A 22,204-nucleotide genomic window follows, 5' to 3' on the forward strand; every position below is an offset into this window, starting at 1 on the left:
AACACTGCGGAGGAAAGGTTCTAATGAAAGCACGAATAGGAACATGGAGAGGGGGCTTCCTTGAGGAACGCCGCGCCTGATCTGAATCTGCTTTGTCCTCTGGCAGTTAACTGATATACAAGCGCTGATGCCTGTTGCAACATTTCTGATCACACTTACGACTCGCTCATTAAAACCTATTTTGTTCAGTGTGGCACTAAGGAATCTATGATCCACACGATCAAATGCTTTCTGGAAGTCAATAAACATGATAGCACATTTTATGGTGGTCACAGCAGTGATTGCAATTATATCTCTATATTCAGCTATGCTTTTGAAAATGCTCTTGGTAGGCACACAGGACTGGTATGGACTTACTATCTTTTTGGCCAACTGTGAGAGTCTGTTGTTTAAAATTCTGCCGATGATTTTATAATCGGAGTTTAACAGGGAGATAGGACGAAAGTTGTTGAGGTTTCTTTTTGCAGCATTTTTTGGGATTAGTACTATTGTGCTCTCTTTAAAAACAGCAGGTAAATGCTTTCCCTGAAGCACCTCGTTCGTCATTCGGGTAAACATGTCACCAATCAGTGGCCAGTATCGTTTATAAAATTCAACAGGCAAACCATCCGGTCCCGGCGATTTCCTCAGAGGAGATTTGCAGATGATTCTGTGGATATCTTCGTTAGTACACTCAACGAGAAGGTCTTCGTTTTCCTCGTCCGAGACCTGTGGAGCTATGGGACTAAGGAACTCATCGAAGGACTCTTCACATACCGGGTTGGCAGTGTATAGGTCTTCGTAATATTTGTGCACTGCATTGACGATGTCTCTCTGAGTGTTGAGTGTCTCGCCAGTTTCAGACTGAAGTCCATCAATGAAGGTGCGTCTCCTGTTTCTTTCGTGCTTCAGTAGATGGTACAAGGAAGCATGTTCATCCTCCACGACTGTCTTAGCCTTGGATTTTAATTTCAGACCCTCCATCTGCTGTCTTTTAAGACTGAGCAATTTGGCCTTAGTTTGCTTGATATCTGCCAGACGGACGTTGGAAGTGTTTGCCTGCTCATATAAATTTCGCAGCATGGTATAATAAAATTCTATGGAATTTTTTAAGTCTTTCGATCGTTGTACACTATACTGGATGAGAACTTTTCTCAGTTTAGGCTTTGCCCTGTTGCACCACCAGTCTAGTACTGAGACGTGTCTATCTGCAGAGCGGAGGCACAATGCCCACGCTTCTGTCAAACTTTCTTCTAATCCGTCGTCCTGCATCAGTGACGTATTGAGGTGCCATGAACTTCTAAAACGGCGAGTGGGTTGCGCAGTAAGGTTGATGGAAGCTAGCACGGAGCTATGATCAGAAAAGTAAACTGGAATCGTCTCTGCTTTAATGAAGGAGCTAACTAGACTTTGCGATATGTAGAGTCTGTCGATCCTGCTACGTGAGTGAGGACCTAGGAATGTAAATGCCACAAATGTGGGATACATTATTTCCCAAGCATCTTTAAGCTGTAAAACAGTGACGAAACGCTTCAGTTCAATGCAGTTATTAAAATTCGGAACCTGGTCCTTCTTATTTATCACACAATTAAAATCACCGCCTATTATAAGATCTTTTGGGTTTTTCCGTAATAAATAAATGATTTCTTCTTTATAGAACTGTGCTCTTTCCATTCTATTGGATGTGCCAGAAGGGGCATACAGATTGATAAGGGTAGAACCAAAGACTTTTATACCTATCGCTCTGCCGGAGTCCAACCTCTCGATATCCGAGACAGGAATCCCCTCCCTGACTAAAATTGCTGTACCGACGTTGGTGTCAAGTGAGACATTTAAAATCGCCAAATATCCAGGCACTGTAAGATTAGTCAGCACTACTTCCTGTAGGAAAGCAATGTCCGTCCCTGACTCATATAAATAATCCTTGAGCGCTGTAACTTTAGTCACGGATGTAATCCTGTTAATATTGATAGTCGTAATTGTATATGCCTGGGACATTTAGTTTGCATAAAAAGTAAATAAGTGATTAAAAAGATAACAAAATATTAATAAAAAAAAGAAAAGAGATGTGCAGCTTCTAGAAGGGAGAAACGACTCCGCTTAAACAAACATCTAAAAGAATAGTCAGTATTTGAAGCTCGGTAAACACTTCATCTGGTTCCTCTGAAATATGACTAAGACAGTGGTACAATTAGAAATGAAACTGGTTCAACAAAATCCTTTTTTTTTTCATCTTACAGCCTCATTTTGGTGCAGGATTCCGAACATCTCGGGTTTTAGTTTTACCGAGGGGCTTTGCATCACTAATGTCACTTGAAGGTACCTCCTTAGGTCTTTCCGTGATGATTTCATACAAGACGTTCTTGGCCGTCGCTTCCTCTTGTGCTGGTTGTTGTTTGCTTTGGTTACGGAAAGCTTTGAGAGTAGGTTGCGGTTTGAGTCGGCGTCTTCGGACATCTTGGTTCAACGCGCCGTCATTCGGATTGTCTATCTTTACCACCGTTGTGACCGAAGCTGCCTCAACAGCGTCCTTTTTACGAGTGCCATTTCCTTGTTCTTCCGTCACTAGCTCCAGAGCACTGACTGAGTCGGCGGTTTGTGGATCTGTAAGTTCTTGAGTTGGGTTCCGCTCCGTCACCTCTTGTGCTTCGGAGTGCGCCTCTTCCGTCTCCGCGACAATCGTTACTGCGTCCCCTCCGTGGACCGTTTGTACCTGTTCAGCCGCCGACAGCGGCCGGGTTGCCTCAGCGGCTGTCGTCACGTCAATACATGTACTGTTTGTTTCCTCGAGCACATCCGCATTACACTGCTTCTGCTTGCGGGTGGAAGGCGAATTACGGGCGGACTCGCCGTCCGAGCCGTCATCGGTCGTTTCCAACGGTCGCTTCTTATTCTGAAGATCGCAATCGGGAACAGAAGGGTGTGATGTAATGACGCTCAGGGGAGGGAACTCCGTAGTAGTTATGGCGGGCACTGCAGAAGTACATGCACCACTGTCGTTAACCGAAAGAAGAGAAGTGCTATTTGGTAAGACATCGCTGAGGGTCAGTTTTTGACGCTGTGTTAGATTGTTCCGAAGAACAAAAACACGGCGCGGACAATCTTGTCGGAAATGACCTGTCTCATTGCAAATATTGCACGTGCGCTCCTGACCAGAATACACAACATGTGCTTTATGACCTGCAACGGATATATGGGACGGAATGTTGGCTTTCACCTCCATTTCAACGGATCTAATGCCATTAAAACACTGTATCTTGTATAGCTTCGACCATCTTTCGTTATAGATAGATTTAACTTCGCCATATTTAGATAGAGCGTCCTTGATCAACTGATTATCAATTTCAATTGGAACATTCAAAATCCTGACATTGGTGTACATGATATCAGCTTTTCGTACAGAGACATTACTTTTTGAACCGTCTCGATGAACAAATTCGACGGAATTACCCCATTTTGCAAGCAACTTATCGACTGTCACTGAGTTCAGAAATTTAACAAAAACACAGTATTTTTCAGCATCTAATTGCGTGGTATGAACAGAGTCAGAATTTATACCGATTACCTCAGTCAGCCAATCGTGGATTTCCAGCGCAGTGGGTTGGACCGGCCGTGTTTCTTTCTCGAACGAGAAGACTAAAGTATTCTTCCTGACGGTGTCAGACATGGTCGTCGGTTCCGACGAAATTCCGGCAACAACCGAAATTGCGGCGAAGCACGAAACGTGGAACGGACGAAAGCACTATAAAAACACTTATCAGAGACACCACTCAAAAAATAACAGCGAAAATGTACAGCTAACTTCACGTAAACACCAAAAACCGGCGATAGCGCTAACGTACGCGGAGTAAACAACAAGCACGTCCGACCGCGGCGACGGCTAAAGCCAGAATGTGTCCATCCATTAGGCCACACGGTCACTGACGACCAACATGTACATGTATACGACTCATCTCGAAACGCTCACACCCCTGAGGATTTGTGTTTTCGTTCTACACAGCCGCTGCCCCTTGCTCTTTCCCACCCATTCGTTACATTCAACCTCTGACGAGACCGACCAAATATAGACTGAGAAACAAGACCACACACTTTGTGCATTCGGAATCGAAGGCAGGGCGTCCCTCGCCGCATTTGCTACGATTGCCATTTGCTACTTCTGCAGAAGCGGCGGCGGCGGCGGCGGCGGCGGCGGCGGCGGCGGCGGCGGCGACGACGACGACGACGACGACGAAATATCGCGAGAGGCTCTGAGATATGTGAGAAATACATCTATAAAATGTAATTCAGACTGCCTCGTCCCACCTTATGCTGTACCGCTTTGGCAAATGCTTTATCTGCGCCATTCGCCTTAATCGCATCTGAGAGTAATTCTTAAAAAAAAAAAAAAAAACGCCTGTTGCTAATTGTTCGTCATCACAGGTACTGTTTGCTATACGGCCACGACGCGCAACTGATTTCCAAAATTCATCTTTCTCCTGTAAGGATGGAACTTACGGCCCCTGGTTTATTAGACCAGTGCTCTACCACTGAGCTAAAGACGCGCGGCCTAGCGGTACTCTTGGGTACTTCGTCCTTACGGTCGTCTGCATCATCAGACTTTAGCTGACAGCACTTCATATTACCGGCTAATATTTGCAGCTATTTCGACAAATTACTGCTTGGCTACACATCTGACACGTAACCGATGTGCTCTCCAAACAACAACACTTGCATTTCAGAACATGTCTTTCACACATGTCTACAAAATCACCTTCACCTTCAAATACAGCTTCCTTGCGACTGACAGAGACGTAGGCAAAGTTTAAAGTTGCTATTTCCATTAAATCTCGTTAATCAGAAAAACGGTAATTTACACCTGCAGCGGAACAAAATTCCGTTCCGCCCAGCGTCTGGCTCGAACCAACGACCGTGGGATTAAGAGTCTGACGCTCTAACGACTGAGATAGCCGGCTACCTCGGTGAATACTTGCCGGGTAGCACGTCACACAGTACTCGTTTGGGTTGGGTGGTCCCATACCGAATCTCTCCATGATGCCTAATGTTTTCCTAACGTCACACTCGTCACGTACTTCACTTTTATGTCATAATCATTTCTGAGAGGTAATGAAATTGCATGACAACCTGCAGAGCTAGTTTCGTCAAAATTAACACACATACTTGATGTGACTCATAAGCCGAACGAGTTACTTTCCGACGTTATTTTAGATGTGCAAGTGCCAGTCAAAAACACGCGGCGACGGCAATATGCAAACCAATTCGCTAGTTAACACCGGTCTCGTTGTGCGTGTTTCAAGCTCAAGAGCATCACCAAGCAGAAAATGGTCAACAGCAACATTCACACGGTTTCGTACTGCTCAAGTGGTACACTAAACCGGTATGTTTCTTTTTCACTTCTGCAAAAACACGACCGTGAGAGGAATCAAACACGCAATCTTTGGATACGAAGTCCGACGCCTTATCCATTAGGCCGCACGGTCACTGAAAAAGAGGTGGAACTTATATACGACTCATCTCAAAACGCTCACACCACTGAGGAGTTGTGTTTTCGTTCTACACAGACGCTGCCCCTTGCTCTTTCCCACCCATTTGATACATTCAACCTGCTACGAGACCTACCAAATATAGACTGGGAAACTAAACCACACACTTTGTGCATTCGAAAATGTAAGGCAGGGCGTCCCTCGCCGCATTTCCTACGATGGCCATTTGATACTTCTGCAAAAGTGTCGGCGGCGGCGACGACAACGACGACGACGACGACGACCGCGGAAGACTCTGAGATATGTGAAAAATACATCTATAAAATATATATTTCAGACTGCCCCGTCCCACCTTATGCTGTACCGCTTTGGCAAATGCTTTATCTGCGCCATTCGCCTTAATCACTTCTGAGAGTAATTCTTAATAAGACGCCTCTCGCTAATTGTTCGTCATCCCAGATACTGTTTGCTATAAGGCCACGACGCGCAACTGATATCCAAAATTCGTCTGCCTCCTGTGAGGATCGAACTCACGCCCCCTGGTTTACTAGACCAGTGCTCTGCTACTGAGCTAAAGAGGCGCGGCCTAGCGGTACTTTTGCGTACTTCATCCTTACAGTCGTCTGGATCATCAGACTTCAGCTGACAACACTTCATATTACCGTCTAATATTTGCAGCTATGGCGACCCATTACTGCTTGGCTACACATCTGACACGTAAACGAAGTGCTCTCCAAATAACACCACTTGCATTTCAGAACATGTCTTTCACACATGTCTACAAAATCACCTTCACTTTCAAATACAGTTTCCTTGCGACTGACGGAGACGTAGGCATAGTTTAAAGTTGCTATTTCCATTACATCACGTTAATCAGAAAAACGGTAAGTTACATCTGCAGAGGAACAAAATTCCGTTTCTCCCCACGAGGGGCTCGAACCCACGACCTTGGGATTAAGAGCCTTATGCTCTAGCGACTGAGCTAGCGGCGCTGCCTCGGGGAATATATGCCGGTTAGCATGTCACACAGAACTCGTTTGGGTTGATTGGTCCCATACAGAACCTCTCCATGTTGCCTAATGTTTTCCTAACGTCACACTCGTCACGTAGTTCACTTTTATTTCATAATCATTTCTGAGAGGTAACAGAATTGCATGACAACCTGCAGAGCTACTTTCGTCAAAATTAACACACATACTTGATGTGACTCATAAGCCGAACGAGTTACTTTCCGACGTTATTTTAGATGTTCAAGTGCCAGTCAAAAACACGCGGCGACGGCAATATGCAAACCAATTCGCTAGTTAACACCGGTCTTGTTGTGCGTGTTTCAAGCTCAAGAGCATCTCCAAGCAGAAAATGGTCAACAGCAACATTCACACGGTTTCGTACTGCTCAAGTGCTACACTAAAACGGTATGTTTCTTTTTCACTTCTGCAAAAACACGACCGTGAGAGGAATCAAACACGCAATCTTCGGATACGAAGTCCGACGCCTTATCCATTAGGCCACACGGTCACTGACAAACAAGTGGAACTTATATACGACTCATCTCAAAACGCTCACACCACTGAGGAGTTGTGTTTTCGTTCTACACAGACGCTGCCCCTTGCTCTTTCCCACCCACTTGATACATTCAACCTACTACGAGACCTACCAAATATAGACTGGGAAACTAAACCACACACTTTGTGCATTCGGAAATGTAAGGCAGGGCGTCCCTCGCCGCATTTGCTACGATGGCCATTTGCTACTTCTGCAGAAGTGGCGGCTTCGACGACGACGACGATGACGACGAAAGGCTCTGAGATATGTGAGAAATACATCTATAAAATATATTTCAGACTGCCCCGTCCCACCTTATGCTGTACCGCTTTGGCAAATGCTTTATCTGCGCCATTCGCCTTAATCACATCTGAGAGTAATTCTTAATAAAACGCCTCTCGCTAATTGTTCGTCATCCCAGATACTGTTTGCTATAAGGCCACGACGCGCAACTGATATCCAAAATTCGTCTGCCTCCTGTGAGGATCGAACTCACGCCCCCTGGTTTACTAGCCCAGTGCTCTGCCACTGAGCTAAAGAGCTGCGGCCTAGCAGTACTTTTGCGTACTTCATCCTTAAGGTCGTCTGGATCATCAGACTTCAGCTGACAACACTTCATATTACCGTCTAATATTTGCAGCTATGGCGACCCATTACTGCTTGGCTACACATCTGACACGTAAACGAACTGCTCTCCAAATAACACCACTTGCATTTCAGACCATGTCTTTCACACATGTCTGCAAAATCACCTTCACCTTCAAATACAGTTTCCTTGGGACTGACGGAGACGTAGACAAAGTTTAAAGTTGCTATTTCCATTACATCACATTATTCAGAAAAACGGTAAGTTACGAGGGTCGGTCAAAAAGTAATGCCTCCCATTTTTTTCTACTTAAAAAAATTAAGTTAAGTGAAAAATTTGAATTTGGCGCCATTCCTCAAACCTTCTTCTGCAATCCACTTCTGTAGTAACTTTCTGTGTCAACAGGTGGCAGCACTGCAGAAGTTTGTAAGATGGCCGACATCGATGTTCGTTTGAGACAGCGTTGTGTGATTGAATTCTTGAATGCAGAAGGTGAAACGCCCATACGCATTCATGAAAGACTGAAGAAGGTGTATGGTGTTGTGACAGTGGATGTCAGCACTGTTAGATGATGGGTTCGTCGTTGTAAGGAAGCTGAAGGGCAAACACCGTTGACTGACGAAAAGCGGAGCGGCAGGCCGGTGAGTGTAGTGACTCCACACAACATTCAGCAAGTTGATGACATCATTCGTGGTGACCGTCGGGTGACTGCAGATGAAGTGTGTCCATTATTTCTCTTAGTAAAGGCAGTGTGATCACGATTCTTAAACAATTGGGGTACTCAAAACTTTATGCACAGTGGGTTCCAAGAATGTTAACCGATCAGAATAAAGAGGCAAGGAAAACAATAGCCTCCCAACACTTGCAGGGCTTCCGTTTGGAGAGAGATGAGTTCCTGAAAAAAATTGTGACCGGGGACGAAACATGGGTGCATTTTTTTGAACCCGAATCAAAGAGGCAGTCAATGGAGTGGCGTCACACAAGCTCGCCGAGGAAGAAAAAATTCAAAACTGTGCGATCGGCAGGGAAAGTTATGGCAACAGTTTTCTGGGATACAGAGGGTGTGATTCTGGTTGATTTTTTGGAGCAGGGATGCACAATAAATTCTGTTCAATACGTCACAACCCTCAAAAAACTTAAAGCACGTCTTCAGCGAGTTCGCCCAACAAAATCAATGGCAGATGTTCTTCTTTTGCATGATAATGCAAGACCACACACCAGTCGTCACACCTCTGACGAGATTGTCAAAATTGGATGGGAAGTTTTGCCTCATCACCCATACAGCCCTGACCTGGCACCATCAGACTTCCATCTGTTCGGGCCACTAAAAGAAGCTCATCGTGGGATTCATTTTGAAGATGAGGAGGCCGTCAAAACATCCGTGCGTCAATGGCTTAGGAAGCAGAGCTGAGATTTTTACCGTGCTGGGATACATGCCCTTGTTCAAAGATGGACCAAAACTGTAGAGATGGGCGGAGATTACATTGAAAAATGACAAAATGATCCTCAATGTTGTCGTTTTGAACCTATGTAATTGCATTTAAATTTCCTGACAATTAAACGTAGAAAAAAAAATAGGAGGCATTACTTTTTGACTGACCCTCGTACATCTGCAGAGGAACAAAATTCCGTTCCTCCCCGCGTGGGGCTCAAACCCACGACCCTGGGATTAAGAGCCTTATGCTCTACCGAGTGAGCTAGCCGTGCTGCCTTGGTGAATATATACCGGTTAGCACGTCACACAGTACTCGTTTGGGTTGATTGGTCCCATTCAGAACCTCTCCATGTTGCCTAATGTTTTCCTAACGTCACACTCGTCACGTAGTTCACTTTTATTTCATAATCATTTCTGAGAGGTAACAAAATTGCATGACAACAAGCAGAGCTAGTTTCGTCAAAATTAACACACATACTTGATGTGACTCATAAGCCGAACGAGTTACTTTCCGACGTTATTTTAGATGTGCAAGTTCCAGTCAAAAACAAGTGCCGACGGCAATATGCAAACCAATTCGCTAGTTAACACCGGTCTTGTTGTGCGTGTTTCAAGCTCAAGAGCATCTCCAAGCAGATAATGGTAAACAGCAACATTCACACGGTTTCGTACTGCTCAAGTGCTACACTAAAACGGTATGTTTCTTTTTCAGATCTGGAAAAACACGACCGTGAGAGGAATCAAACACGCAATCTTCGGATACGAAGTCCGACGCCTCATCCATTAGGCCACACGGTCACTGAAAAAAAAGTGGAACTTATATACGACTCATCTCAAAACGCTCACACCACTGAGGAGTTGTGTTTTCGTTCTACACAGACGCTGCCCCTTGCTCTTTCCCACCCATTTGATACATTCAACCTGCTACGAGACCTACCAAATATAGACTGGGAAACTAAACCACACACTTTGTGCATTCGGAAATGTAAGGCAGGGCGTCCCTCGCCGCATTTGCTACGATGGCCATTTTCTACTTCTGCAGAAGTGGCGGCGGCGACGACGACAGCGGCGACGACGACGACGACGACGACGACCACCGCGGAAGGCTCTGAGATATGTGAGAAATACATCTCTAAAATATATTTCAGACTGCCCCGTCCCACCTTATGCTGTACCGCTTTGGCAAATGCTTTATCTGCGCCATTCGCCTTAATCACATCTGAGAGTAATTCTTAATAAAACGCCTCTCGCTAATTGTTCGTCATCCCAGATACTGTTTGCTATAAGGCCACGACGCGCAACTGATATCCAAAATTCGTCTGCCTCCTGTGAGGATCGAACTCACGACCCCTGGTTTACTAGACCAGTGCTCTGCCACTGAGCTAAAGAGGCGCGGCCTGGCGGTACTTTAGCGTACTTCATCCTTCCGGTCGTCTGGATCATCAGACTTCAGCTGACAACACTTCATATTACCGTCTAATATTTGCAGCTATGGCGACCCATTACTGCTTGGCTACACATCTGACACGTAAACGAAGTGCTCTCCAAATAACACCACTTGTATTTCAGAACATGTCTTTCACACATGTCTACAAAATCACCTTCACCTTCAAACACAGTTTCCTTGCGACTGACGGAGACGTAGGCAAAGTTTAAAGTTGCTATTTCCATTACATCACGTTAATCAGAAAAACGGTAAGTTACATCTGCAGAGGAACAAAATTCCGTTCCTCCCCGCGTGGGGCTCGAACCCACGACCCTAGGATTTAGAGCCTTATGCTCTACCGACTGAGCTAGCCGCGCTGCCTCGGTGAATATATGCCGGTTACCACGTCACACAGTACTCGTTTGGGTTGATTGGTCCCCTACAGAACCTCTCCATGTTGCCTAATGTTTTCCTAACGTCACACTCGTCACGTAGTTCACTTTTATTTCATAATCATTTCTGAGATTTAACAGAATTGCATGACAACCTGCAGAGCTAGTTTCGTCAAAATTAACACACATACTTGATGTGACTCATAAGCCGAACGAGTTACTTTCCGACGTTATTTTAGATGTGCAAGTGCCAGTCAAAAATACGCGGCGACGGCAATATGCAAACCAATTCGCTAGTTAACACCGGTCTTGTTGTGCGTGTTTCAAGCTCACGAGCATCTCCAAGCAGAAAATGGTCAACAGCAACATTCACACGGTTTCGTACTGCTCAAGTGCTACACTGAAATGGTATGTTTCTTTTTCAGATCTGGAAAAACACGACCGTGAGAGGAATCAAACACACAATCTTCGGATACGAAGTCCGGCGCCTTATCCATTAGGCCACACGGTCACTGACAAACAAGTGGAACTTATATACGACTCATCTCAAAACGGTCACACCACTGAGGAGTTGTGTTTTCGTTCTACATAGACGCTGCCCCTTGCTCTTTCCCACCCATTTGATACATTCAACCTGCTACAAGACCTACCAAATATAGACTGGGAAACTAAACCACATACTTTGTGCATTCGGAAATGTAAGGCAGGGCGTCCCTCGCCGCATTTGCTACGATGGCCATTTGCTACTTCTGCAGAAGTCGCGGCGGCGACGACGACCGCGGAAGGCTCTGAGATATGTGAGAAATACATCTCTAAAATATATTTCAGACTGCCCCGTCCCACCTTATGCTGTACCACTTTGGCAAATGCTTTATCTGCGCCATTCGCCTTAATCACATCTGAGAGTAATTCTTAATAAAACGCCTCTCGCTAATTGTTCGTCATCCCAGATACTGTTTGGTATAAGGCCACGACGCGCAACTGATATCTAAAATTCGTCTGCCTCCTGTGAGGGTCGAACTCACGACCCCTGGTTTACTAGACCAGTGCTCTGCCACTGAGCTAAAGAGGCGCGGCCTAGCGGTACATTTGCGTACTTCATCCTTACGGTCGTCTGGATCATCAGACTTCAGCTGACAACACTTCATATTACCGTCTAATATTTGCAGCTATGGCGACCCATTACTGCTTGGCTACACATCTGACACGTAAACGGAGTGCTCTCCAAACAACACCACTTGCATTTCAGAACATGTCTTTCACTCATGTCTACAAAATCACCTTCACCTTCAAATACAGTTTCCTTGCGACTGACGGAGACGTAGGCAAAGTTTAAAGTTGCTATTTCCATTACATCACGTTAATCAGAAAAACGGTAAGTTACATCTGCAGAGGAACAAAATTCCGTTCCTCCCCGCCTGGGGCTCGAACCCACGACACTGGAATTTAGAGCCTTATGCTCTACCGACTCAGCTAGCCGCGCTGCCTCGGTGAATATATGCCGGTTAGCACGTCACACAGTACTCGTTTGGGCTGATTGGTCCCATACAGAACCTCTCCATGTTGCCTAATATTTTCCTAACGTCACACTCGTCACGTAGTTCACTTTTATTTCATAATCATTTCTGAGAGGTAACAGAATTGCATGACAACCTGCAGAGCTAGTTTCGTCAAAATTAACACACATACTTGATGTGACTCATAAGCCGAACGAGTTACTTTCCGACGTTATTTTAGATGTGCAAGTGCCAGTCAAAAACACGCGGCGACGGCAATATGCAAACCAATTCGCTAGTTAACAGCGGTCTTGTTGTGCGTGTTTCAAGCTCACGAGCATCTCCAAGCAGAAAATGGTCAACAGCAACATTCACACGGTTTCGTACTGCTCAAGTGCTACACTGAAATGGTATGTTTCTTTTTCAGATCTGGAAAAACACGACCGTGAGAGGAATCAAACACGCAATCTTCGGATACGAAGTCCGGCGCCTTATCCATTAGGCCACACGGTCACTGACAAACAAGTGGAACTTATATACGACTCATCTCAAAACGGTCACACCACTGAGGAGTTGTGTTTTCGTTCTACATAGACGTTGCCCCTTGCTCTTTCCCACCCATTTGATACATTCAACCTGCTACGAGACCTACCAAATATAGACTGGGAAACTAAACCACATACTTTGTGCATTCGGAAATGTAAGGCAGGGTGTCCCTCGCCGCATTTACTACGATGGCCATTTGCTACTTCTGCAGAAGTCGCGGCGGCGACGACGACCGCGGAAGGCTCTGAGATATGTGAGAAATACATCTCTAAAATATATTTCAGACTGCCCCGTCCCACCTTATGCTGTACCGCTTTGGCAAATGCTTTATCTGCGCCATTCGCCTTAATCACATCTGAGAGTAATTCTTAATAAAACGCCTCTCGCTAATTGTTCGTCATCCCAGATACTGTTTGCTATAAGGCCACGACGCGCAACTGATATCCAAAATTCGTCTGCCTCCTGTGAGGATCGAACTCACGACCCCTGGTTTACTAGACCAGTGCTCTGCCACTGAGCTAAAGAGGCGCGGCCTGGCGGTACTTTAGCGTACTTCATCCTTCCGGTCGTCTGGATCATCAGACTTCAGCTGACAACACTTCATATTACCGTCTAATATTTGCAGCTATGGCGACCCATTACTGCTTGGCTACACATCTGACACGTAAACGAAGTGCTCTCCAAATAACACCACTTGTATTTCAGAACATGTCTTTCACACATGTCTACAAAATCACCTTCACCTTCAAACACAGTTTCCTTGCGACTGACGGAGACGTAGGCAAAGTTTAAAGTTGCTATTTCCATTACATCACGTTAATCAGAAAAACGGTAAGTTACATCTGCAGAGGAACAAAATTCCGTTCCTCCCCGCGTGGGGCTCGAACACACGACCCTAGGATTTAGAGCCTTATGCTCTACCGACTCAGCTAGCCGCGCTGCCTCGGTGAATATATGCCGGTTACCACGTCACACAGTACTCGTTTGGGTTGATTGGTCCCCTACAGAACCTCTCCATGTTGCCTAATGTTTTCCTAACGTCACACTCGTCACGTAGTTCACTTTTATTTCATAATCATTTCTGAGATTTAACAGAATTGCATGACAACCTGCAGAGCTAGTTTCGTCAAAATTAACACACATACTTGATGTGACTCATAAGCCGAACGAGTTACTTTCCGACGTTATTTTAGATGTGCAAGTGCCAGTCAAAAATACGCGGCGACGGCAATATGCAAACCAATTCGCTAGTTAACACCGGTCTTGTTGTGCGTGTTTCAAGCTCACGAGCATCTCCAAGCAGAAAATGGTCAACAGCAACATTCACACGGTTTCGTACTGCTCAAGTGCTACACTGAAATGGTATGTTTCTTTTTCAGATCTGGAAAAACACGACCGTGAGAGGAATCAAACACACAATCTTCGGATACGAAGTCCGGCGCCTTATCCATTAGGCCACACGGTCACTGACAAACAAGTGGAACTTATATACGACTCATCTCAAAACGGTCACACCACTGAGGAGTTGTGTTTTCGTTCTACATAGACGCTGCCCCTTGCTCTTTCCCACCCATTTGATACATTCAACCTGCTACAAGACCTACCAAATATAGACTGGGAAACTAAACCACATACTTTGTGCATTCGGAAATGTAAGGCAGGGCGTCCCTCGCCGCATTTGCTACGATGGCCATTTGCTACTTCTGCAGAAGTCGCGGCGGCGACGACGACCGCGGAAGGCTCTGAGATATGTGAGAAATACATCTCTAAAATATATTTCAGACTGCCCCGTCCCACCTTATGCTGTACCACTTTGGCAAATGCTTTATCTGCGCCATTCGCCTTAATCACATCTGAGAGTAATTCTTAATAAAACGCCTCTCGCTAATTGTTCGTCATCCCAGATACTGTTTGGTATAAGGCCACGACGCGCAACTGATATCTAAAATTCGTCTGCCTCCTGTGAGGGTCGAACTCACGACCCCTGGTTTACTAGACCAGTGCTCTGCCACTGAGCTAAAGAGGCGCGGCCTAGCGGTACATTTGCGTACTTCATCCTTACGGTCGTCTGGATCATCAGACTTCAGCTGACAACACTTCATATTACCGTCTAATATTTGCAGCTATGGCGACCCATTACTGCTTGGCTACACATCTGACACGTAAACGGAGTGCTCTCCAAACAACACCACTTGCATTTCAGAACATGTCTTTCACTCATGTCTACAAAATCACCTTCACCTTCAAATACAGTTTCCTTGCGACTGACGGAGACGTAGGCAAAGTTTAAAGTTGCTATTTCCATTACATCACGTTAATCAGAAAAACGGTAAGTTAGATCTGCAGAGGAACAAAATTCCGTTCCTCCCCGCGTGGGGCTCGAACCCACGACACTGGAATTTAGAGCCTTATGCTCTACCGACTCAGCTAGCCGCGCTGCCTCGGTGAATATATGCCGGTTAGCACGTCACACAGTACTCGTTTGGGCTGATTGGTCCCATACAGAACCTCTCCATGTTGCCTAATATTTTCCTAACGTCACACTCGTCACGTAGTTCACTTTTATTTCATAATCATTTCTGAGAGGTAACAGAATTGCATGACAACCTGCAGAGCTAGTTTCGTCAAAATTAACACACATACTTGATGTGACTCATAAGCCGAACGAGTTACTTTCCGACGTTATTTTAGATGTGCAAGTGCCAGTCAAAAACACGCGGCGACGGCAATATGCAAACCAATTCGCTAGTTAACAGCGGTCTTGTTGTGCGTGTTTCAAGCTCACGAGCATCTCCAAGCAGAAAATGGTCAACAGCAACATTCACACGGTTTCATACTGCTCAAGTGCTACACTATAACGGTATGTTTCTTTTTCAGATCTGGAAAAACACGACCGTGAGAGGAATCAAACCCGCAATCTTCGGATACAAAGTCCGAGGGCTTATCCATTAGGCCACAGGGTCACTGACAAACAAGTGGAACTTATATACGGCTCATCTCAAAACGCTCACACCACTGAGGAGTTGTGTTTTCGTTCTACACAGACGCTGCCCCTTGCTCTTTCCCACCCACTTGATACATTCAACCTACTACGAGACCTACCAAATATAGACTGGGAAACTAAACCACACACTTTGTGCATTCGGAAATGTAAGGCATGGCGTCCCTCGCCGCATTTGCTACGATGGCCATTTGCTACTTCTGCAGAAGTGGCGGCGGCGACGATGACGACGACCGCGGAAGGCTCTGAGATATGTGAGAAATACATCTATGAAATATATTTCAGACTGCCCCGTCCCACCTTATGCTGTACCGCTTTGGCAAATGTTTTATCTGCGCCATTCGCCTTAATCACATCTGAGAGTAATTCTTAATAAAACGCCTGTCGCTAATTGTTCGTCATCCCAGATACTGTTTGCTATAAGGCCACGACGCGCAACTGATATCCAAAATTCGTCTGCCTCCTGTGAGGATCGAACTCACGACCCCTGGTTTACTAGACCAGTGCTCTGCCACTGAGCTAAAGAGGCGCGGCCTAGCGGTACTTTTGCGTACTTCATCCTTACAGTCGTCTGGATCATCAGACTTCAGCTGACAACACTTCATATTACCGTCTAATATTTGCAGCTATGGCGACCCATTACTGCTTGGCTACACATCTGACACGTAAACGAAGTGCTCTCCAAATAACACCACTTGTATTTCAGAACATGTCTTTCACACATGTCTACAAAATCACCTTCACCTTCAAATACAGTTTCCTTGCGACTGACGGAGACGTAGGCAAAGTTTAAAGTTGCTATTTCCATTACATCACGTTAATCAGAAAAACGATAAGTTACATCTGCAGAGGAACAAAATTCCGTTCCTCCCCGCGTGGGGCTCGAACCCACGACCCTAGGATTTAGAGCCTTATGCTCTACCGACTCAGCTAGCCGCGCTGCCTCGGTGAATATATGCCGGTTACCACGTCACACAGTACTCGTTTGGGTTGATTGGTCCCATACAGAACCTCTCCATGTTGCCTAATGTTTTCCTAACGTCACACTCGTCACGTAGTTCACTTTTATATCATAATCATTTCTGAGATTTAACAGAATTGCATGACAACCTGCAGAGCTAGTTTCGTCAAAATTAACACACATACTTGATGTGACTCATAAGCCGAACGAGTTACTTTCCGACGTTATTTTAGATGTGCAAGTGCCAGTCAAAAACACGCGGCGACGGCAATATGCAAACCAATTCGCTAGTTAACAGCGGTCTTGTTGTGCGTGTTTCAAGCTCACGAGCATCTCCAAGCAGAAAATGGTCAACAGCAACATTCACACGGTTTCGTACTGCTCAAGTGCTACACTGAAATGGTATGTTTCTTTTTCAGATCTGGAAAAACACGACCGTGAGAGGAATCAAACACGCAATCTTCGGATACGAAGTCCGGCGCCTTATCCATTAGGCCACACGGTCACAGACAAACAAGTGGAACTTATATACGACTCATCTCAAAACGGTAACACCACTGAGGAGTTGTGTTTTCGTTCTACATAGACGTTGCCCCTTGCTCTTTCCCACCCATTTGATACATTCAACCTGCTACGAGACCTACCAAATATAGACTGGGAAACTAAACCACATACTTTGTGCATTCGGAAATGTAAGGCAGGGCGTCCCTCGCCGCATTTGCTACGATGGCCATTTGCTACTTCTGCAGAAGTCGCGGCGGCGACGACGACCGCGGAAGGCTCTGAGATATGTGAGAAATACATCTCTAAAATATATTTCAGACTGCCCCGTCCCACCTTATGCTGTACCGCTTTGGCAAATGCTTTATCTGCGCCATTCGCCTTAATCACATCTGAGAGTAATTCTTAATAAAACGCCTCTCGCTAATTGTTCGTCATCCCAGATACTGTTTGCTATAAGGCCACGACGCGCAACTGATATCCAAAATTCGTCTGCCTCCTGTGAGGATCGAACTCACGACCCCTGGTTTACTAGACCAGTGCTCTGCCACTGAGCTAAAGAGGCGCGGCCTGGCGGTACTTTAGCGTACTTCATCCTTCCGGTCGTCTGGATCATCAGACTTCAGCTGACAACACTTCATATTACCGTCTAATATTTGCAGCTATGGCGACCCATTACTGCTTGGCTACACATCTGACACGTAAACGAAGTGCTCTCCAAATAACACCACTTGTATTTCAGAACATGTCTTTCACACATGTCTACAAAATCACCTTCACCTTCAAACACAGTTTCCTTGCGACTGACGGAGACGTAGGCAAAGTTTAAAGTTGCTATTTCCATTACATCACGTTAATCAGAAAAACGGTAAGTTACATCTGCAGAGGAACAAAATTCCGTTCCTCCCCGCGTGGGGCTCGAACACACGACCCTAGGATTTAGAGCCTTATGCTCTACCGACTCAGCTAGCCGCGCTGCCTCGGTGAATATATGCCGGTTACCACGTCACACAGTACTCGTTTGGGTTGATTGGTCCCCTACAGAACCTCTCCATGTTGCCTAATGTTTTCCTAACGTCACACTCGTCACGTAGTTCACTTTTATTTCATAATCATTTCTGAGATTTAACAGAATTGCATGACAACCTGCAGAGCTAGTTTCGTCAAAATTAACACACATACTTGATGTGACTCATAAGCCGAACGAGTTACTTTCCGACGTTATTTTAGATGTGCAAGTGCCAGTCAAAAACACGCGGCGACGGCAATATGCAAACCAATTCGCTAGTTAACAGCGGTCTTGTTGTGCGTGTTTCAAGCTCACGAGCATCTCCAAGCAGAAAATGGTCAACAGCAACATTCACACGGTTTCGTACTGCTCAAGTGCTACACTGAAATGGTATGTTTCTTTTTCAGATCTGGAAAAACACGACCGTGAGAGGAATCAAACACACAATCTTCGGATACGAAGTCCGGCGCCTTGTCCATTAGGCCACATTTTTTTATTTTTTTTTCCTTATCCATTTTTTTTTTTTTTTTTTTTTTTTTTTTTTTTTTTGTTATTTTCTTTTTTTTTTCTCTTTTTTTTTTATTTCTTTTTTTCAGTTGTACCGCCGAGCATTTTGCGTCGACTCAGCCACTCACGTGCGATCAGTTTGCACAAAACGCTAGGGCTCGTCCGGGATTTGAACCCGGGACCTCCTGCACCCTAAGCAGGAATCATACCCCTTTTTTTTTTTTTTTTTTTTTTTTATTGAAGTCCGACACCTTATCCATTTTTTTTTTTTTTTTTTTTTTTTTTTTAATAAGTGATTAAATAGGAATCTTCTCCTTTGTTGGTGCAAAATATAAGAAAACGAAAAGTGTTTGTTTTTTTTCTCTAGTGTTGTCTTCACATCTTTTGTCTGTTATTGTCCTCTGCTGCTCCTCAATGATGTAGCGAATAGTCGGTTTCGCCTTACTTCGAAAGAAGGTTAAACATGCATTCATGTCTCGTGGTATAGTTTCGGGCGTTCTTTAAATATTACGTTCCCCGTCATGGCAAGGCTGACGGGTCGAGTGTCGAATCGCAGATCACACAATGGTCTTGCTTAAAAAGTTGGCAAAGGTCGCCTTGTAGTTACGTTCGCGTGCGATCATGCTGTGCTGCAGGGTCAGGTATAGAACGAAATCGTCTTTGTTCTTATCGCCAGTACTAAAAATATAGTGCACTGTGTGACCTATTATCCAGTTGACAGCATTCCGCTTTGTCCTGGGAAATGGGATTGCATCAGGGTTGAGAAAGTCAGCTGGCGTTATCGCAGATGGTGAGGTCCTCTTGATGCTCGACAGTTTCTGTCGGGCGTAACCCCATATATCTTTCGTGGTACCACAGACGAAACGGTGTTCTTCGCTGTCTATGAGATTACACGTGACACACATTGGCGAGTCCTGCAAATGAATTGCATGAAGCCTGGACTGCGTCGGGATTTTTCTATTGACGGCAGCGTACCACGTCGCCTTTACTTGCGAAGGTAAGTAGGGGCTGTGGATGTTTTGCCACGTCGCGTCCCAGTTGTAGTTTGGAAATTTTTGTTCGATAACATTCCGTGATTTAGTTGCCACAAAGGAGTTGTAGATTGCCTTAACTGTCGTCAAATTCTTTTCAGAGACTGTTGTATGGACATAACTATACTCTAAGAGAAAACTCTTGAAGTGGTAGAGCGCAGTCGGTATATGGTGCACATCAATTGGCGGTTGAAGATCAGTCGGTGCGATTTCATTCAGGACAAGAGCGGTCAGACTGGTCGGTGACTGTTTCCATAGCTTGTAAGTTTTGCAGAAATAAAGAGCTTTCGCTTTCTTGTGTACATCGATGAGACTGAGTCCGCCATCTCGCGTTGGGAGTGTCAAGGTGTCATATCGAACTTTAAAGATCTGGCCACGACATACAAAGTGTCCAAGCGCGGACAGCATGCATTTGGCTATATCGGTGGGGATGGGCAAAACTTGAGCCACATAATTGATTTTGGCAGTGATATAAATATTGGCCAATTCAACCTTTTGAAGCTCGTCCAATTTCCTGACGCTGTGTAACTTCGCACAAGCACGAATTTTGTTGAGCAATTGCTTATAATTGGCGGCAATGGTGTGGCGGATGGTGTTCCGAAAATCGACACCGAGACACGTCATCCTAGTGATCTCTTTAAGCTGGCCATGACCGATCGCGCCTATGCCTTGCCCAACGTTCATGATCCCTGATTTCGTCCAATGCAGTTTCGCACCAGATGCCTTTTCATATTGTGAGATGATCAGGAGACCCCTCTCGACCTCATTGACATTCATAGCTAGGAAGGTAACATCATCAGCGTAAGCTCGGCACACTATCTTCTGCCCGTGTATGTGGAGTCCTTGTAAACGTTCCGTCAAGGTGACTAGCAGCGGTTCGATCGCAATGGCAAACAGCGCCATCGACATAGGGCAGCCCTGCCTAACAGAACTGTTTATCGGGACGGCGCGACTTGGCTGACCGTTAACGACAAGTTTGGATGTACTATTCCGTAACAATTTCTGTATGATGCTGATGAACTGCGGAGGAAAACCCAGAGTCTGCATTATCTGGAAAAGGTAAGGATGGTTCACTCTGTCGAAAGCCTGTGCGAAATCTAAAGTTACGATAGCACATCGGATTTTGCAAGCGTCCGCAACAGAAATCACATCTCGATAGTCTGATAATGTCTGATATATAGCTCTGTCCTTTCCAACACTCGTTTGATGTGATCCAATGACGGTATGCATCACAGTTTTCATTCTCGTTGCGAGAATGCGAGCAAAAATTTTGTAGTCGCTGTTGAGCAACGTAATGGGTCGCAAAGTTGCGACGGTGTTATTGCTCGTCCGTTTCGGGAGTAGGACCACAAGTCCTTCACTGAATGGCGGAGGAATTGGCATGTCCGGTTGGAGAAGTTCGTTGCAGAGCACCGTCAGCTTTGTCTTCAGTTGTGGCCAGAAGACTTGATAAAGTTCCACCGGGAGACCGTCACATCCGGGAGATTTGTTTTTTGGACTGTGGAACACCACATCTTCCAGTTCATCTTCCGTTACATCGGTGACGAGTTCGGCTACATCCGCAGGGCTAAGCCTGTGCGTTAAGCTGCTCCGGAACTCTGCAAGGGCTTCGTCGTCGGTAGGTTTATTGGACATCAAGTCAGTGTAATAAGTTTGAACGGCGTCTCTGATATCGTGTTGCCGAGTTAGAATCGTGCCGTCTTCGGATTGTAGTTCAGTTAAGATCTTTGTCCGTGCTCGTTTAGTTTCACGTATCAGGTGATAAATGGATGGCTGTTCGCCTTTTGCCATAGTCGAAACCCGACCTCTAATTTTGTAACCTTCCATCTGTTTTCGTTTCAAAAGTAATATTTTTGCTTGCAGTCTTTTAATGCGGGGGCAGTTGTCAATCACAGTGGCATCAAGAGTATATAAGTCTCGAAGACATTGATAATAAAACTCCATCGTTCTCTTAAACCACCAGTTCTTATTCCGGGAAAATTGTATCATGGATTTACGAATTTTCGGTTTAGCGCATTCGAGCCACCATTGCAATGCCGAGCCGTACGTACTGAATTTGGCTTCACTTTCATTCCACGCTCGAGTGAAGGCTTCTCTGCATTCAGGATCGTCTAAATGTGCAACATTTAGTTTCCATAGTCCTTTGCCTCGGTAGGTTTCCTGTTTCCCCAAATTCAGCGTGCAAATATAAGCCGCATGGTCGGAGAAACTGGTTGGCCAGACCTCAGTTTGTAAAATTCGCTGTCTGAGAGTGTCCGATACGTAAATGCGGTCCAATCTACTCGCTGAATGATTCGTGACGTGAGTAA

At 45.3% G+C, this 22,204-nt stretch overlaps 8 non-coding genes across 8 annotated transcripts; all 8 read right to left on the bottom strand.

Moving 5' to 3' along the window:
* Positions 1-4,448: 4,448 nt before the first annotated feature.
* Trnai-aau (transfer RNA isoleucine (anticodon AAU)) lies at positions 4,449-4,517 on the bottom strand. The gene has a single exon. It is a non-coding gene; the product is annotated as a tRNA-Ile (tRNA).
* Positions 4,518-5,968: 1,451 nt separating this feature from the next.
* On the bottom strand, positions 5,969-6,040 carry Trnat-agu (transfer RNA threonine (anticodon AGU)). Its single transcript has one exon. It is a non-coding gene; the product is annotated as a tRNA-Thr (tRNA).
* Positions 6,041-10,345: 4,305 nt separating this feature from the next.
* Positions 10,346-10,417, bottom strand: Trnat-agu (transfer RNA threonine (anticodon AGU)). Its single transcript has one exon. It is a non-coding gene; the product is annotated as a tRNA-Thr (tRNA).
* Positions 10,418-11,843: 1,426 nt separating this feature from the next.
* Trnat-agu (transfer RNA threonine (anticodon AGU)) lies at positions 11,844-11,915 on the bottom strand. Its single transcript has one exon. It is a non-coding gene; the product is annotated as a tRNA-Thr (tRNA).
* A 1,426-nt stretch (positions 11,916-13,341) lies between these two features.
* Trnat-agu (transfer RNA threonine (anticodon AGU)) lies at positions 13,342-13,413 on the bottom strand. Its single transcript has one exon. It is a non-coding gene; the product is annotated as a tRNA-Thr (tRNA).
* Positions 13,414-14,839: 1,426 nt separating this feature from the next.
* On the bottom strand, positions 14,840-14,911 carry Trnat-agu (transfer RNA threonine (anticodon AGU)). Its single transcript has one exon. It is a non-coding gene; the product is annotated as a tRNA-Thr (tRNA).
* Positions 14,912-16,343: 1,432 nt separating this feature from the next.
* Trnat-agu (transfer RNA threonine (anticodon AGU)) lies at positions 16,344-16,415 on the bottom strand. The gene has a single exon. It is a non-coding gene; the product is annotated as a tRNA-Thr (tRNA).
* Positions 16,416-17,841: 1,426 nt separating this feature from the next.
* Trnat-agu (transfer RNA threonine (anticodon AGU)) lies at positions 17,842-17,913 on the bottom strand. The gene has a single exon. It is a non-coding gene; the product is annotated as a tRNA-Thr (tRNA).
* Between the last annotated feature and the right edge of the window lie 4,291 nt (positions 17,914-22,204).

The sequence above is a fragment of the Schistocerca gregaria genome, chromosome 5, assembly GCF_023897955.1.
Source record: "Schistocerca gregaria isolate iqSchGreg1 chromosome 5, iqSchGreg1.2, whole genome shotgun sequence".
Classification (NCBI taxonomy): Eukaryota; Metazoa; Arthropoda; class Insecta; order Orthoptera; family Acrididae; genus Schistocerca; species Schistocerca gregaria.